The sequence below is a fragment of the Epinephelus lanceolatus genome, chromosome 17 (assembly GCF_041903045.1).
Source record: "Epinephelus lanceolatus isolate andai-2023 chromosome 17, ASM4190304v1, whole genome shotgun sequence".
NCBI classification, from domain to species: Eukaryota; Metazoa; Chordata; class Actinopteri; order Perciformes; family Serranidae; genus Epinephelus; species Epinephelus lanceolatus.
This window is the reverse complement of record NC_135750.1, coordinates 13,882,457-13,901,858: the sequence shown is the minus strand read 5'-3', so window position 1 is coordinate 13,901,858 and position 19,402 is coordinate 13,882,457. Positions and strand designations below refer to the sequence as shown.

The window sequence follows — 19,402 nt, the reverse complement described above, 5'->3', positions numbered from 1 at the left end:
TACCTGTCCATGTCAGTCCCCTCATTCTGACATCTGTCCTTTTAATGCATGTATAGGTCCTGTTTGTGCGTGTGTATATTTTGAGACATGTACATATGACAACATGTCTCTTTGTGGTTATTTTGCCTGTTTTATTATTATTTTTTTCTTCAGTCTCTTTGCAGTTTGCATGTCTTTGAGGTCATTTTGTGTCTCCTTTTGGTTATTTTGTGTCTCTTTGTATTTGCTTCATGTCTTTTTGAAGTAGTACCTGGCGCTGTGGCTTAGTTGGTTAAAGTGCCTGCCTAGTAAACAGGAGATTCTGGGTTCAAATCCCAGCAGTACCTTTTGGTAGTAAATGCCTTTTGGGGCGGCAGTAGCTCAGTCCATAGGATCTTGGGTTTGGAACTGAATAGTTGCAGATTCAAGTCCCCTTCACGACCAAATATGGAAGGTGGACTGGCAGCCGAAGAGGCGCCAGCTCACCCCCCAGGCACCACCAAGATCCCCCTGAGCAAGGCACAGAACCCACAACCACCCATGAGCAGACCCCTCAACCCAACACCCCCCCCCATCCAGTGCATGTATAGGTCCTGTTTGTGCATGTGTGTGTATTCTTGGCCTGTGTATATATGATGACAGATTAAAAAAATGAATTTCCCTTCAGGAAATCACAAAGAGTAACTCTTCTTCTTCATCTTATTCTTCTTTGTCCTTTTTGTTTGTTTTGTGTCTCTTTGTGGTTGTTTTTCCTGTTTTAGTAGTTGCTTTTTTTATAAGTCTCTTTGCAGTTTGTTTGCATGTCTTTGAGATCATTTTGTGTCTCCGTTTGGTTGTTTTGTGTCTCTTTGTATTTGCGTCATGTCTTACTGAGGTGATACATGGTGCTGTGGCTTAGTTGGTCAAAGTGCCTGTCTAGTAAACAGGAGATCCTGGGTTCAGATCCTGGGTTCAAATCCCAGCACTACCTTTTGGGGCGCAGTAGCTCAGTGCATAGGGACCTGGGTTGGGACCCGAAGGGTCGCAGCCTCAAGTCCTCATCGGGACCAAACATGGAGGGCAGATTGGCAGCGCCAGACCACCAAATCCCCAACCACCCAGGGCACCCGCCCATGGGCAGCCCCCCTACCCACCCAGTGGTCCTGTTTGTGTATGTGTGTATTTTGGGCCTGTGTGTATATATCACCTCAGATATATATAAGGTATATCTTCTTCTTCTTTCCTCTTTTGTGTCTTTTTTGATATTTTTTTTGTGTCTTTGTGGTTATTTTGCCTGTTTTAATAGTTATTTTCTGTCTTAAATCTCTTTGCAGTTCGTTTGCATGTCTTTGTGGTCATTTTGTTTCTCCTTTTGGTTGTTTGTGTCTCTTTGTAGTCGCTTCATGTCTTACTGAGGTGACATACTAGGAACGGGAGTTTAAAATTAGATGTAGCTATAATTTTTACAGCACATCAGGTAATGTAATGAAATGAATGAAACTATTTTAATTGCCTTGTCCCTATTAAATTAAATTAAAATTCAGATTCAAACATATGGCACTGTGGCTTAGGACTGCGCAGAGAGGTTAAATATCTCTGGGGTTTCCTTACATTACTGCACATTACATAGATTTAATGCTTTAAAAACCCCTTCTCTGGAATACATTTCAGCCTCTAAATGAAGATTTCAGCCCAGGAAAAGTATGCAGAAAATGGAATTATACTATGAAACGAGAAAGTAAAAGAAACTCTAATTTGCAAGTTTTAAACACTGGTTTTGTGCTGATGTGTTCAACAGTAACAAGCTGATGTGTTCATCTCATACCCAAAACCACATGAAATACTGGAGTGCTCCATTACTGATAAAATCAGTCATCCACCATCCATAAACAACACCGAGTGGGAGTGGGATGAAGGGACTTTGCAGGCAGGTCCCTCAGCTTGGGCGGATTATGAGACAACAGGCCCCTGGGCACAGACGTGCAAATGGCCCCATCACCACCCGACACAGGATCAAGACACACTGTGTTTTGTGTCGCTTTGTAGTTGCTATACATGTTTTGTCTGTTGTCTGTGGTCATTTTGTATTCTTTGTTTTGTGTGTGTCTGTATTTGCTTCCTGTCTTACTGAGGTGATATATGGCGCTGTGGCTCAGTTGGTCAAAGCGCCTGTCTAGTAAACAGGAGATCCTGGGTTCAAATCCCAGCAGTGCCTTTTGGGGTGGCAGTAGCTCAGCCCATTTGGACCTGGGTTGGAACCTGAAGGGTCACAGCCTCAGGTCCCCATCGGGATCAAATATGGAGGGTGAACTGGTAGCTAGAGAGGTGCCAATTCACCTCCTGGGCACTGCCGAGACACCCCTGAGCAAGGCACTGAATCCCGAGCTGCCCAGGGCACCTGTCCACGTGCAACTCGCTCACATACTATAAAGTCTATCTTCTTCTTCGTTTGTCTTTTGTTTGTTTTATGTTGAGGCAGTTCAACTTAGGACCTAAATGCAAACAGGATCAGGACATGGGAAACATTTAAAGGGAGTTTATTGTAGTTTGAAGAAATGGAGCTGAGGGCTTGAATGAAATGATGGCTGAGGTGGGCAGGGAGTGGCGCAGCAGAGCAGGCAGATTATCTTAAGGCAGAGCAGTCCAAATCGGAGACAAAGGACAAGAACGAGGCTGGACATGGCAGGTTATGGTTGAGGCTGGCGTGGTGAACCTGGGACACAAAACAGTGTGAATTGATGTCCAAAAGTACAAAAAGAAAAAGTGTCCAAAAACTAGAGGCTAGAATTGATGTCTGTAACACAGAGGAGACTGAATGATCTGGCAGAGTCTGGGTGTCTGAGCCGGGGTTTTATACTGCAGTGGTTTGATTGCAGATGTGGTTCAGGTGTGCAGGTTCAACAGCTGCTGGCACTTAAAAGGATTGGCAGGGGGTGCGAACCAGAAGACCACGCCCACCAAATGCACAGAAACAGACTGAAAACAAATGTCTCCTTGCGTTTGTATTTCCCATTTTTGTAGTTATTTTCTTTCTTAAGTCTCTTTGCAGTTCCTTTGCAAGTCCTTGTGGTTATTTTGAGTCTCCTCCTGGTCAGTACTTTTTCATTTTTGGGCTGCAATGATCATTTTTATTATCGCTTAATATGTCAGTTATTTTCCCAATGATTTCACAAGTTGTTTTGTCTATGACATATCAGAAAAAAATGTGAAAAAAATGTTGATCAGTGTTTCCCAAACTTAAGATAGTGTCTTCAATGTCTTGTTTTTTTCAAAACCCAAAGATATACAGTTTCATGGTTTCTTCATTCCTCTATGACAGTAAATATTCACATTTAAGAAGCGTTTTAGAGTGAACCTCTTGCCCACTTTCCCGGGAGTTAGCATATAACTCCCAGGAACTTACATGTACTTTCCCGGGAGTTAGAGCATAATTCCTCCCGGTCACGTAACATATACTTTGCAGGGAGTTAGAGTATAACTCGCGGTCACTTAGCATATTCTTTCCCGGGAGTTAGAGCAAAATTCCCGGTCAATTACCACATACTTTGCCAGGAGTTAGAGTATAACGACGCAGTCACTTAGCATATACTTCCCCAGGAGTTAGGGTATAACTCCCGGGAAAGTACATGTAAGTTCCCTGGAGTTATACGCTAACTCCCGGGAAAGTGGGCGAGAGGTACACTCTAAAACGCGGGCTGTCTTATTAAGTGTTACCAAAGGTTCCCTTACACTTTGGTTCCTCGGTAGGCTGGTTCAGTAATCCATCCATGTCCCTCAGCAAAGTCTTGAGTCTCCAGGGAATGACAGGAAGTAGGAAAACAGAAGCCATCAGGAGTGCTACTGAAGCAGCAGAAGGATCCTCTACATGGCTGTGGATCAAACAGTCCATCCTGGTGGGGTTGCCTGGCTGAGTGCGTGATGTTGAAAGACCCCAAACCCCCAGTGACCCCAGGCTGCATCACTTCATCCGGAGCTGTATGCTACAACCAGTGTAGGTGCTGTGAGTGGGGGAGCTTTTGTTTTACGCCTGCTTTAATTGTCTGTTATACATCAGGATAACTTTAAAACTTGTTGACAGATTTTAATTAAACTTGACAGGAAGTTAGCACACAGCCCAGAGGAGAAGAGATTAGCTTGAGGTGTAGATCCTGATCTGGGCCCCGGGATTTCGGGAGAGTTTTCTTGATGTTTTGTTTGTTCATGTGTCTGGATCATTTCTTCCATGGATTATAGTTCTGAACTGATTGATGCATGCAGTGAGTGATTGGCTGCCAGACATGATTATTGTATTATGGGCATTACACACTCTGCAGTCGACACGGCACACTGTGATTCAGAGTGCTGGTTTTAAGGACTTTTGCAGCAGGAGAAATTACAGGAAAGCTTAAAGGAAGTAATTACACAAGACTGATTGTCCTATAAGAAGTGATTTGCAATGATTTGGAGATTATAGATGATCCATGTAAGTCTGTGCTTTGAAAAGTCCCATGACGTCTATCAGGGGTTTTCACACACACAAACATCAGCCATCATTTGTTTTCCATTTGCTTTCCTTATGGAAGTGACTTCCATCTTCTGAAGCATTATGGAAACCTAAATACCAGCAGAGGAAAAGCAGGAAGCTTTTGTGTGAGCTCATTCGCTACATTACAAAGTCACAACCTGCACACTAATGTCTTGAGGCCCATAAATCTAAAGTTACTTTCACTTTGCCCTGCACAGATGAAGTTGCAGCTGCTCACAGAGAGTAACACCAAACTCCTGAACCATTAATCTTTCCAAAAAAATAATCATGTTGTTCTCCACGTGAGAACAGAAATTTGTTCCATACATCATAGCTTCAGTCTCCATGCTCCACATGCTTCACAGGCTGACAATTTATTCCATGCATTTCCATCCAGCTCAGTGCAACTATTTCATGGTGGCTTCCACTGCACTGATGGACTCACACCTGTAGGCTACGGCTTCCAGCTTCTGCACGAAACACAACCTGAATACATATCATGGACAAAAATGGAAGGCATGCATCGCTCGCTGCCTATACGACATTGTGAGACTGAATATGAGGTGGTGTTTTGTCTGTATTATGTGATGTACCTCTGATAGTAGCTGAAAGACTCAAAATGTTCAAAATGACATTTTTTTCAGGTTATTGTCTGATGTACCTGCATAAAAAGCTGCAGGGCGATGAAATGAGGCAATACCACAGAGCTACTTGAATGTTTTATATTGCTTTGGTAGTTGGGGATGTAAACTGAGCCTTAGGCTGGTTTATAGTATTGATGACAAGAGTGATGTGTTAATGAGTGTGGTCCGCTGGGCTGAACTAAAGACACTGAAAACAGGCCTCAAGCTCAGACAGTGCAAGAATCTTAAAAAACAACTTAATTTTAGTTTTATAGAATTGAGACTTTACTCACAAAACATGTGGGGATGTCACCTGTACCAAACTCAAGTTTTTATTCACAGGTTGCTGATGCCTTGCTGATGCCACGTTGGGGCTCATTTATACTTCCTTAACGTACAAAGAAAAATACGTCCGTTTGAGATGTTGTAAAGGTCACTGCCCTCATACATCCATGCATTCTTTATGATGGCATAGATACAACCAAAAAAATGGCACTGGAGGGCAAACGTTTCATACAACAACAAACAAGGTGATGAGGGACAAGTTTGTAATATTGTACCTTTAGACAGGCAGCGTTGTAGATGGTGGTGGTCTGTGAGGCCATTACATACATTGCTACTATCTTGGGGGCCGTTTGTAAAGTGGCTCTCACTGAAATTAACTGCAACATTTTGCCACATTTAGCCTCAAACAACATATAAAAAAGCGGTCCAGTTAGGAGGCATTTTGGTGCAGTGGATTGGTCACAAAACACAGGACTTTCCCCAAATAACTCTGAGTCATTTTGAGTTACAACCTCACCATGTTTCCTTTCCTAAACCTAACCAGTTTAACTTAACAGTAATTATGTAACCTTATGATCAGGATGGAATGTGACTCGTGGGGCGCTAATTCGTAGGATATTGTTTGAGTGAAATTGTGCCATATAAAACATAATAGCACGAACTTTAGTTTTAGTATAGTATTATATTTTTATCTACCATCATGTGTACACAGACTGTTTACAGTGATGTTAAGATGTTGAGAAGATGTTGTAATGTTTTCCCATGACCATCAGGAGACCATAATGGAGAAGGGTTTGTCAATTCCAAGGGTATATAGTGTGGCGGGGGCAGGAAAGGAAAGTTGTTGCCTTGGGAATTTCACCCAAGGAAGTCATTAAGACTGCTTTAAGCAACTAAGCTCACACAAGTTTAAATGAATCCACAGGGTCAGAGATGTGTTACCAAAAGAAGAGCAAATGTATTTGACAAAAATGAACTAACAAGATGCAAACAGAAACAGCTCCAAGTGGGGCGATCTGTGTCCCCCAGCAAAAGCTGTCAGCCACACTGTACGGATGAAAGGAGTGCTAAAGGTGTGCCATGATATCGACCACGCTGTCAACCACACCAAACAAAGGCTCCATCGCAGAGAGATCAGATGGAGAGGAAGGAGAGAGAAGGAGATGTGGCAACCCACCTGGATATATAGGTGTGCATGGTGCAAACGGCACTGCCTATAATGTCATGTGAGTTTTTCTTTGAACACAGGCGTATTTCCAGAGTGGCAATCTAAATTACTTGCAAGGGCCATTCTCCGCCATAGACGTTGTTGTAGGGCCAATTCTCTCTAAGGGCCCCGGGGGAACTGCATTACCTGCATTGTTTATATTTACGCCCCCATCCTGCTCCAGGAGTTCTGCTTGTTCGGGTCTTAAATCTCATTTGTGTGTTGTGTATTCTTATAAACATTGTTTAATTTGCAACTCTGAGTTTTTTGCAGAGGCATCTTGCAGTGTGTGTGTGTGTGTGTGTGTGTGTGTGTGTGACTGCACTCCCTCACTCATTAAATACTCCCCTGACACTTAATAGTTTACTCAGTGAGCAGTACATTTCGGGCTCTTATGAATTATCATAATTTCCATAATATGCGGTGCATTGCATTGTGGGATTGTTAGCTGAAAGTAGTGTACACATAAAAGCTTTTTACATTTTAAAGTGAGCATTGCAGAGGACACAAGGTCACATCACAGAGTGGCACAGCAAAGTTAATCTACACATCCTTGTTGAATAGGTGGTGCTAAAAGCTTGGTCACTGCTCACATGGCTGTTTGTACCATCAAGTCCTGTGTGCTAATGTCTGCACACTGTCTCTTTGAAGCAGACAGTGAGACACAGCTGAGCTACAACCTCAAACGTCAGCAGTGTCACACTTTGCTATGGGTCAATGACTCAAAAGTTAAACTTGATTTCACAGATTGACTTTGCCCCTGTGTGTAAATTACTGATTTATGTTTAAACGCTGGTATTAAAATTCTATACAGGCACTGAGACCAAAATCCCTCTCTTTTTCCTCTCTCCATCTCGTCTGTCTATCCTCTTTTATCTCCATCTTTGTCCGTCTCTCTCTTCCTCTCAGACTAAATGAAATGGACATCAGGATTACTGGATCTAATGACTGTTGCTGACTCCATCTACGGGGAGAGTGGAGGCTAAAACTGCTTTAGAAAGTTTGTTTTCTCATCAAGTTGAATCAATCACCAGCTGACATGCGCAGTTGTTCTGCATGTGGAAGATTCGCAGCTACATTCAAATGTAAAAGCAGGTACGTATGTGACAGTCAACTGGTTTGTCCATTTTTGTCTTTGCTGAGTTTGAGAATAACTTTAGTTTGGTTTCATGATAATTCTTAACGGTGCAGTGAGTAGGATTCAGGGGTATATAGTCACAGAAAGAAATATAAGTATGTTTTCTTTAGTGTATAAGCACCTGAAAATAAGTAGAGTAGAGGATGGGTCAAACAAACTCCGGACTTTCATCCAGGACCCTGCTGTTTGTTCCTGTCTGAATTTTAATCCAAATAATGGCCAAAATGCTTTTGTTTCCTAAAGTTAAGGATTTTAAGTTATTTTGAAAAGACACAATACATGTCATCAGTGTAAACTGTCATGCTGTCCGTATGTTCATGGTCAAAGCTGCAGTACTTGAAGAGTAGGGATGAGAATGCGTTGGACGACATTGGCAAGTGGCCCATCTGCGACTAGAAACACTGACACTAGAAACTGCTTTTTGCAGTGTTTTTACCAGGTCTAATCACCTCATCAATTTGTTTTGGAGAGGATGAGACCTCTGCAGATAATTTGGCTCCTGAAAATGACCTCCTGAACAATGAACACTGAAGGAACCTCATCGGGAGTTCAAGCTTGGCACATGGGAGACGTTTCAGGTGGTTGCAATTTGCAGTCCTCAGCACTAGATGCCACTAAATCCCACACACTGCTCCTTCACTGGCTTCACTGGTTTATAACTTTGATTAAAACCTAAAATACAGTGAACAGTGATAAACAAATTAACCAATCAGTAAATAAGCCTACAGTGTTTCCTATTCATGATCTGACTTTTAGGGACAATAATACACATCGTTTTTTTGTTTTGTTTTTTTTTTGCTAATAGCATCCTTATCCTCCTCAGACCCTGTGTCTTCATATGTGGACATCACAATTGGGTTTACTTGACCTTATACTTCATTTTACTAAACTTAGACCCGTTCTCGTTCGTGAACACTTTTGTGCCATCTAGTGGTCGTAAGAGCACAATACACTAATCCATGTAAAAACAAGATGGCAGCCATCTCTGCCAAGTCAGTCTGCAGCTGATCCCAACACCAATGTGGACAAGGTCCAAAACCCGATCACATTTTATGTTTGAAACTTGATTATTCATGATTAATAGTGTTTGTAGTTTGTTTTTTTATCAAGACGTTGGGACCTTATTGTTGACTTTCTTATGGTCTCGTTTGAGGACATTGGGACTTAATTATCGTCTCGTTTGAGGACATTGGGACTTTATTATTGTCTTGTTTGAGGACATTGGGACTTTATTGTCATTGACAATGTTTAGTTTTTTAATACTTATCAGGTCCTACTGATCCCAAATAGCTAGGGGACATTAAAAATGCATACCAAACAAGAGTTTGGGTCTCAGGAGGATACAGTAGCTGTATTTGGTGGGCACATAGGATGATCATTTTTTTATTTAAGTTTTTATTAATTAATTTTAAACAGACAAAAACAACGGAAACAACAAAACTGACACATTGTTCCAAGTGATGCAAACAAGATACACAGTAAACATGAGTCAGTAAAAGAAAATTACCAGAAAAATAAATAAAAACACAACAAACCCCCAATTAAAAGGAAAAAAAAGGCAGCAATAACGTATCAGTTTTACATCTCATGAATATCACAGAGCTTATACATATATATGTAGGGATGCATCGACCTGGGAACTTCGGCCAATCTCTAAAATCAACACCAATACCGCCGCTATGGCCGACAGCAGAAACCCACCAACAATGACATGATCTCTACAAAAACAAAGACATGCCTATACTAAAATCAAATTTTGTGCTAAAAAACACTATATAGCCTAAATTTGAAAAAAATAATATCCTTTTTCACCTCCAAAAAAAATTTCAAAAAAATCCAAAAATCATTGGATTACCATTTTCTCTCAACAAGTCACAGCCACCCCGAAGATCACAAGCAGCCAGCAATAATAGGCCACTTGTACATCCGAATGACAATGAGATGTCGATCTGACAGCCATGTTGAGGAAAATAAATAAATAAAAATATATATATATATTTTTTTTTTTTGAATAGTATCAGCTGATACCGACCTAGTTACTGACACATCGTGCATCCCCACACATATAAATACACATACCCATCCTGTCAGCTAGGACCCTACACCATCCCTAATGCAAGCCAGAAAAGCCTGCCACATTTGGCTTATTTTGCTTGGAACATTGTTTACCCTGGCAATCATATTCTCAAAAGCAGCTGTCTCTGTCATAAGCTTAAGCCACTCTGCAAATTCTGGCTTACATGGGCTCTTCCAGTTCTGTAAAATGATTCTGGCCGCTACCATACAGCCTGTTAATATCAATCCAAGCTCTGCCTTTGTTATGCTTGATGGTATGAGAGACTTGTCTCCTAACAGACATAGCTGTGGTGATTCTAATAGAGGTAATTTAAGCCACTCTTCAATTTTTTTCAGTATCATTTTCCAGAAAGGAAGTACCCTTGGACAGTCCTATATAGCATGAAGAAATGTACCCTCTTCTTTATTACATTTCCAACACTTTTTGTCCTGGGTTAATCCCGTTTTAAACAGTTTCAGGGGTGTGAAATAATATCTATGTACAATTTTATAGTGGATAAACTTACATCTCACATCCCTCGTAGCCCATCCCACATTTGAAATCACATCTTGCCATGTTTCCTCATTAATCTTTTTACCAAGGTCCTTTTGCCATATCAATCTCAGACTTTCCCACATTCTTTTTTTGTATATTTGACATTTTCTTATAAAATCCTGATGCAGAATGTAAAGTATGAGGTAAATTAAGAAATTTTTGGACCTCATTCTCCTCTTCCTCTACCCTTTCCAGCTTAAAAGTGGATTTCATACTACTCCTGAGCTGCAAATACTTCCAAAAATCCCCTTTATCAGTTAAGGATGGTCATTTTTTGAGTAAATCAAACTGTAGCTAAAACTCAATCTGAGCAGAGGTGACAAATCTCTTGTGTCTCAGTGCAGATGGAATTCTCTTCTTCATTGAAGCCACACCTGATGATTTGGCTGAATTCTGCAGTGTTAACATTGTGCTGTGGGACTATGCGCTGAAAAACTGCCCATCTGACAGAAACTGGCAGTGTCGCAGAAATGCTGATGAGATCACGTGTCCCAGGGAAAATAAACTTGATGAAGTAAAGTGGTGGAAATGTAAGAAATATAATGACTTGGGCGTAGAGGAGTGTTAATTATCCATCTGCTCTTTTTCTTTCACTCACTCCTGTTCATTATTCTGCACTTCTTTTCCCACTGCCAATTCACTCTTTCATTCACTCCCTCATTCTGCTGGAGCGATATCACAGTCTCTCCTCTCCGGCCTTGCCTCTCCTGTTGGCGGGAGAATTTTGGGATGGCAGGAGGCTCAATGGGTGTCGGGAGGTTTAGGCGCAGAGTCCAAATGAGAGTGAGAAAGAGAATAGGAGGATGAGGACACGGAGGAGGGTGAGGATGAGGAGGCGGCGATGGATGAGATAATGAAATTGATGCAATGAGAAGAGGATGCAGTAGGCCTAATGGGATGATCAGTGATCTAAAGGGAAAGGAGGACATGCTAATGATGAGAAATGGTGTTAATTCAATTTGGATGGAATAGGGGACAAAAAAACCTTCAGCTGTTTCATTATTTCCTTTCTCCATCGAGTCTTCCTTTTTCTCACACACTGACTCCAAGTCAGTGCATCTTCTTTTGTTTGCTTTTTTTTCAAACTAGAAAACAGTATGTTCCTTTTCTCTTTCTTCCCTTTATATTGTGTCAGTTGAATATCTTTGAGTTTTGGACTGAAGTTGGATGAAACAAGCACACTGAAGACGTCGCCTCAGGCTCTTTGAGACTGTAATGGGATTTGTTTCACTGTTTTCTTGCATTTTATAGACTAAAAGGATAAATGGACTAATGGATTTATGGGGAAATAATAATCAAGAGCTTAATGAATACATTAAAAGGCACTACCAAACATTTACATCCTCTCAGTCATGCAGGGAAGCTCTTAAAACAGGTAGACCTATGAGATTCAGACCACCATCCTCACATACAAAATGAGACACAGAGGCAAAACAAGTTAAGACCCAAAACACCTACTGACTACAGCCTCCTTCCGCTCAACCGGTGCCTGCTGCTTAGCTTTAACATTAGTAATGTTGCTCTGTACCCAAGTGCACTTGCATCATCAGCAACCTGACAATTGTTTATGTCGGTGCTACAGTGTGGAAAAGATCCCAAGCTCACACAATGATGTTGACCTTCACATTATGCCTACTATTGTTGATTTTTTGGAGAAAATGTCAAGAAGGACCCTCTCACCTGTTTTCCTACTTTATCACCTGTGGCAGGTTAGATGATGAGATTAAGGGGTATTGTGGGTATGCACATTTGGTCCGTTTCCAGGTTTTGGTACAGTTTGTTTTCACACCTGATGCAAACTGTACCCAAGTTCACATGAACTGCTGACGAAAAAGCTCCGCAGAGGCTGATAAAAATGGCAGAAAGAATCATCGGCTGCCCTTTGTCTTCTCTGGAGGATAGCTCCAGCTCCCGGTGCCTCTGCCGAGCCAAGAAAATTATTAAAGACTGTTCCCACCCTGGTCACAAACTGTTCTCCTCTCCTGCCCTCCTGTAGAAGATAGAGGAGCTTAAAGTCATGCACAAATAGACTCAGAAACTATTTTTACCCGTGGGCCATTGTTGAATATTCTTTTATGACAATAAAGGCTTTCAATTCTATTCCATCTATTCTACCCAAGTACACATTAACTGTACCTGAATTCACATGAGCCGTACCCAAGTACAGAGGAACTGTACCCAGGCTTACATGAACCATACCGAAGTACACATTAACTGTACTATAAGTTCAAATGAATCGTGCTGAAGTACACATGAACCGTATTTGTTATTTGAAACACCTAGATTGTGCGGCTTGGACACATCGTCAGTGATGAACTCAGGGTCATAGGGTGTTTTGGGTCTTAGATCATCAGACACCCTCACCTGGGCGACCCAGCCGGCGGTGATCAATCCCCAATTTGTGTCAAAGCAGTGCGCTACACCATGGAGCTGCCCTCTTGATCCACAGCCACCTTGAGGCTCTTTCTGAAGCCTCACTGATGTTTCTGGTGGCTTTACTCTCCTGCAGCCCTCTGATGCCAAGGAGCCTGAGGGCCCGGTGCACAGATTGCCCTGAGAAACCCCTGCAGCCCACTTCGATTGGCTCACAGCGAGCCTTCCAAACACTCTCTCTTTGGGCCTCTAACAGCTCAAGTTATTTGCCCTTCTCTCACTCACAGACCTCCTCCATTCGGTCTTCCCAGGGGACTGTAAGTTCCAGAAGCACTACTTGCTTTGTGGAGTCAGATGTTAAGACTACACTTGGCCTAAGTGACGTCAGATTTGGTCTTAACATCTGACTCCACAAAACTACCTTTTCAAGTGGAACCTGACAAGCCATGCCCACTTATGGTACACAGTGTTCCCACTTATCAAATGAACTGGACTTTGGAATCAAGTGTGCTCGAATCCAGGCCCGGACTCCTGATGTAAAAGCCTCCTTGATCACAACAAGCAGACAGACACAGCAGATAAGATTTGACAAGGACAGTGTACTAGCGGTGTAACAACACATCGATCTGGATCGATATATCAATTCAGTGAACAACAATCCAAGATTATTGATGCAAAGTTAAAACATCAATACATATCCCTAACTACTCATCTCTAAGATATGCCTTTATTTTGAAATTCTCACGGCATGTCTGTGTCCCCATTTCCATCCAAGTGCACCCCTATCCTGAACATTCAAACAGTGCTAGTGGCCTGGCACCAGGCAGATAATGGTAAGGAGCTAACAACAAGACAATTAGGATATTAACTGACATTGTCACATATTGATCACCAACAATCACATGATATCACTTAAGACAGTTTATCAGATTTTACAAAGCTCAATCTGGAGCCACAAAAATAAAATAAAATAGAATAAATTAAATTAAATTAAATTAAATTAAAGTAATACAAATTTATACAACATGTTTTCCAGATTCAGTAGCTTTCCCAAACACCTGAAAACAGACTCTGATGTTTATACTTGGTGTAATTCCCCTTTAGGTAAGACTGTAAATAATACTTTCTGTTTGGTATTTTGTCTTTGCCTCCTCACTATAATCAGAAATGCAGCCTACAGCTGTGCATTAAAACCGTACCCACTGGCAGAGATAGCACTTGCTCTTTAGCAGCTGGAACGTACATGTTATTGACTACCTCATCAAATTTTGTACAACAGCACTTCAAGTTTTCCATCAAATGTCTTTGGGGTCTGGAGGCACCCCAGACAGTCATTTTTGGTTGAGTGATGAGTTGTAAACATCCATGTTTAACAGCATGAGTGGATGTGTGTGTGTGTTTGTGTGTGTGTGTGGGAAGCATATAGACGAGCTTTTAGTTCACAGCAGGTTGTGTGTCGTATCACTGTGATCCTGCTGAGAGATTATGGGGCCCACACAAAGCAAACTGCCCACTGTGGTAACACACACACACACACACACACACACACTTCTCCTGAGTGAGTGATGAGAATCATTCCTCATAAGCCCACTGCTGCACTGTTCACTCACACGAAACAATAAAAAAACATACTCACTTTATTTGTGTGTGTGTGTGTGTGTGTGTGAAGGAGAGGGAGAGACAGCGAGACAGAGAGACAGAGAGTATGATGTTCCTCCAAAATGACGAACACCATTTGGATGGCACCATATTCATCAATGAGTACATTAAGGCAGGCGTTTCCACACGGACACTGTTCCTGAGATAATGAAGCGATCCACATCATCATGTTCCCGGTACAAACATGGCGTATGTATCCAGCAGCCGTTATTTTGATTTTGTGAGAATATCAGTGAAAAAAAGGAAGTCTGAGTGCCTGACAAAGATGAATTAACATACTGATGAAAGATGACGTTTTTGGGTAGGTTGAATCATAATGAAGTGGAACAAAACTCAAAAACAGAGGGGACACCACAGAACTGTGACAAGGCAAAATATGTGAGAGTGCAGAGCATGTGAGCGGAGTGGAGCGGGGAGCGGAAGGATTTTGTGTTGAGCGAGGAGCGGCTATTTTTTAAAAAAGGTGGAGCGGAGCCTTATCTCTTGCTCCAATTTCGCTCATGCCCCACGCAGAATGCATCTTTGCACCTGCGCACACCCACACTATTTCCTTCCAGAACTATGGAGTTTACTGTGTACTTCAGAAAAGAAACTGAGAAGAGAAGCAGCGGTACCTTGGAGAACGGTCCCTAACTGCGGGGAGAGGGGAGAGGGCTTCCCTGGAGAATCTACCAAGCTCATGTTTTATTTGTGAATAGAAGATTACAGGTTAGGGTAGTACAACGCAGTTTTTTTGAGCGGAGTGGTGAGCGAGTGGAGCGGGATAAAATTTATGATGGAGCGGAGCGAAGAATGCGCAGAACCAAGCGGAGCGGATGAGCGGCGCAAAGTGACAGGTCTGCGAGCGAGGAGTGGAAATTTTCACCCGGTCTGCTCCGCTCACATGCTCTGTGAGAGTGTAAAGGTAACTTGTTAATTCTCACAAACATCAAACTTCTGATTATTTGGTTCCACATGAATGTGTAGAAACTGGGTTGGCATCAGGGATAGTGCCTAAGCCTAAATAATTATCAATAAGAATTTTTTCAGTAGTTGTCAGTTATTTGTCCTCTGCTGTGGCCCATTTGTCCTTTGATGTTCCCCAAGGCTCCAGCCTGGGTCCCCTGTTGTTCTGTGTGTACATGCTGCCACTGAGACACATCATACACAGTAAACACAGTTTTCAAAACAACTGTCATCCAGATGACATGAAAATTGTCTAAAATCTTCCTTTTTGATCCATCCATCTGGCTATCCATCCATTTTCAACCACTTATATCTTGCCAGGGCAGCAGGTTAAGCAAAGTATTCCAGATGTCACTCTCCCCAGCAATATTTTCCAGCTCCTCCTGGGGGACCCCAAGGCGTTTCCAGGCCAGACGAGATATGTAATCCCTCCAGCGTGTTCTGGGTCTGCCTGAGGGCCTCCAATTAGTTGGACGTGCTCGGAACACCTCTAACAGGAGGTGCCCAAGAGGCGTCCTAATAAGATGCCTGGACCACCTCAACTGACCTCTTTTGACGCCAAGGCGCAGAGGTTCTGCTCTAAGCTCCCTCTGGATATCCAAGCTCCTTAACCAATCTCTAAGGCTGAGCCCAGCCTCCCTTCTGAGGAAACTCATTTGGGCTGCTTGTATCCGCGACCTCATTCTTTAGGTTATTACCCACAGCTCATGACTCGTCTTTTTGATCCTCCAAAGTCAATCACAATTCACAAAATCACCCTGGACTCTTGTCTACAAATGTCAAACCTGCAGCCAGAAACCTACTTGATGACCCCCTCGTTTGAAAAACAAGTTACAAATGTTGCTCAACTGTATTTTTATCAACTAAGGGACTTCCTCAATTCAAGACCAAAAGAGACAGAGATTTTGCTGTCAATGGTTTCCTAGATTGTATTTTAGCCAATGCATTCGGCCTCTTTTACTCTCGATGTGGACTTTTCCCCTTCATGCAGCCAAAGCCTGCTCAAATGTGATTGGCTGATACTATTTGTACTACAAACGGACTACAAACTCGAACATGAATGCTTTCAGTACCAAAATATTGTCTTGTTGCCTACACACTCTGCATTCATAAGCAGAGATCTGTTTAAAGAGATTAAAAAATATCAGGCTTACTGAATCAGCCACATCTTTTTAATCCCTTTATTTAAAAAAAGCCTTTTATTCATGCTAACATATGTTTACTTGATTATTTTATTGTTTAATGTGTTTTGTCATTATTACTATCATAATCATTTTTAATTTAAATTACTGTTGAATATTAAGTTATATTTTATTTTTAAGAATATTTTAAAATAATATGTATTTTACTTTCATTATCTGATTTTTTTTTTTTTTTTTTACGTTACAGTAGTCCTGGATTTTGATTTAAGGTTCAAGCATGTAAAGTACTTTTAAACTTTGTGCCATAAAACAATGTTAATTGTTATTATTAGTATAATGTCTGAAACTCTTGTAGTATTAGAAAGTGAAAATAAATGTGGTATAATGCAACATATATTGCTAATTATGCACCAATTTATTTCTATTTGAGGAAAAAGATGTGTTAAGCCTGATTCATTCATTAATTTGTTTTTTATTAAATAAAGTGGTACTGTAAAATTGTAGACTTCTCAGTTAGCTAGTTAGTTTGTATTGGATGGAAAAACAAGGCACTGACATTTACAATGTCATTACATTTTTGACCAGAGTTTCTTTCATGTCACTGAGGTTGCCAAGTGTCTTAGTTGGCTGAGCTAATGAAGTCTAACTCAGGTAAATTATTTCTGCTTCCAGAGCCACTCTGCTGTTCCACAGAAATGTTTGTTCAACTCAAAACCTAATGTGACATCGCCTGATGTCAAGGGTGGGTGGAGGAGAGCTGGGGGCTGAATTCGATTAAAACATGTTGTAACTTATTTATTTCAGATGTAATTTAAATTTTAATGATTAGCAAAAAACAAGCTTGAGCGAAAACAAACTCCAGAGTAGATTCAACAAATTTGTTGCATTAAAAAGTGAATCCAGGTGCAATTTGACTTTCACATGTGCCAGTTTAATGTGTGTGTGTGTGTGTGTGTGTGTGTTGTATGACAGATGAGTCATCCGTCACTCTGTTCTCAAGTGAATGAGTGCATTTGCGGTGCTCGCCAAGTGAAGTCAACAGACCTGAGTACTTGTTTCCCTCAGAGAGGAGATCTGGCTGCGCCGCCGTGATCCCGGCTGTGTTTTCTTGGCATGGTTTAGGTCAGAGATGAGCGACCGCTGAGGGAGAAGAGCCTGTAGGGTTTCACTCCAACCAAACACTACACTGATTAGTACACCTTCAGTTCAGCTGCTGTGCTGTTTTGCAGGATAGGAAACGGTTGCCCAGTCATGGTTCGGGGCCACTGAACACCTCAGAGAGTCATATGAAAGTGCAATCAAATACAAAGCTGTTCTGTGTGATCATATTCATTCTGCATCTCTATCCTGGCAGCAGCAGGAGGTTGATAATGAAAATGAGGTGATCCATAAACAGTGGTTATGGGAATTGTGCATATTTTCCATCCTGGATTTTATTCTCTAAAGGTCATTGAACTAAACAAGCCCCCTGCTAACTGCATAGGTGTCTGTTTACAGGGATGATTTTATTGCTGTTTCTTACTGTGTGCAGAGAGCGGTTCAGCCGGCCTTGGTCTTCTCTTTATTAGACCGTCCTCCCAAGAAAACCAAATAATCAGTAATTTCATCAAGTGCCCAAGAATGATAGATATACGATTTATGTGCGTTAGTGTGAAAAATCCCTTTAGAGGCTGCAGTAATTATGATGGAAGCAAAGGAGGAAGTCCGTTGACGTTATCATAGAGTGACAAAGTCCTGATAGGGAGGAGGTCGGGATGGATGGATTGATGAACAAAACATCAGACTTTAACTGAGGAGAGAGCCGTTTCATTTCCTAAGCTTAACCTCATTTTATTTTTTTAAAATTGATGGCAAAGGGGATCTCCTCTGTTGCTCTTCCTGACGTTCCTTCCATTTTTTTTTCTGGACAACCGTCATCATAGAGGTCCCAGAACAGAGCCATGCCATCAAATATGAAATTGTGAATAGAAATAAAGCTGTCATTGACTAAAGTAGTCCTGACTGAATTGTTATTTGTGTTATTGGGCAATATGATAGACTGTAAAAATAATGGACATAGCTAATATGACATCAGCCAACAGTTTGTGGACCCTTGTTTTCTACTGCAGAGACTGGATCACTTAATTGGCCTAAAAGGTTCTGCACTGAGCTGGTTTAAATCTTATTTATCTGATCGTTTTCAATTTGTTGACGTTCGTAATGAATCATCCTTACGTACCAAAGTTTGTTTTGGAGTTCCACAAGGTTCTGTGCTCGGACCAATCCTATTTACTCTATATATGCTTCCTTTAGGTAACATCATTAGAAATCACTCTATAAATTTCCATTGTTATGCGGATGATACACAGTTGTATTTATCGGTGAAGCCAGAAGAAAGTAATCAATTAACTAAACTCCATAACTGCCTTAAAGACATAAAAAATTGGATGAGCACCAATTTCCTGATGTTAAATTCAGACAAAACTGAAGTTATTGTTCTTGGCCCCAAACAACTCAGAGACTCTTTATCTGATGACATAGTTTCTCTAGATGGCATTGCTCTGGCCTCTAGCACTACCGTAAGAAACCTCGGAGTAATATTTGATCAGGATTTGTCTTTTAATTCTCATTTAAAGCAAACCTCACGGACTGCATTTTTTCATCTGCGTAATATTGCGAAAATTAGGCCTATCCTGACCCGAAAAGATGCAGAAAAATTGGTCCACGCTTTTGTTACCTCAAGGCTGGATTACTGTAACTCTCTATTATCAGGTAGCTCTAGTAAGTCCTTAAAAACTCTCCAGCTAATTCAGAATGCAGCAGCACGTGTACTAACAGGAACTAAGAAACGAGATCATATTTCTCCTGTTTTAGCTTCTCTGCACTGGCTCCCTGTAAAATCCAGAATTGAATTTAAAATCCTACTGTTAACTTATAAAGCTCTAAATGGTCAAGCTCCGTCATATCTTAGTGAGCTC

The 19,402-nt window shown here is 41.4% G+C and overlaps 3 non-coding genes across 3 annotated transcripts; all 3 read left to right on the top strand.

The window, feature by feature from the left end:
* Positions 1 to 252: 252 nt before the first annotated feature.
* trnat-agu (transfer RNA threonine (anticodon AGU)) lies at positions 253 to 326 on the top strand. Its single transcript has one exon. It is a non-coding gene; the product is annotated as a tRNA-Thr (tRNA).
* Positions 327 to 862: 536 nt separating this feature from the next.
* Positions 863 to 949, top strand: trnat-agu (transfer RNA threonine (anticodon AGU)). The gene has a single exon. It is a non-coding gene; the product is annotated as a tRNA-Thr (tRNA).
* A 1,150-nt stretch (positions 950 to 2,099) lies between these two features.
* On the top strand, positions 2,100 to 2,173 carry trnat-agu (transfer RNA threonine (anticodon AGU)). Its single transcript has one exon. It is a non-coding gene; the product is annotated as a tRNA-Thr (tRNA).
* The last annotated feature ends 17,229 nt before the right edge of the window (positions 2,174 to 19,402 follow it).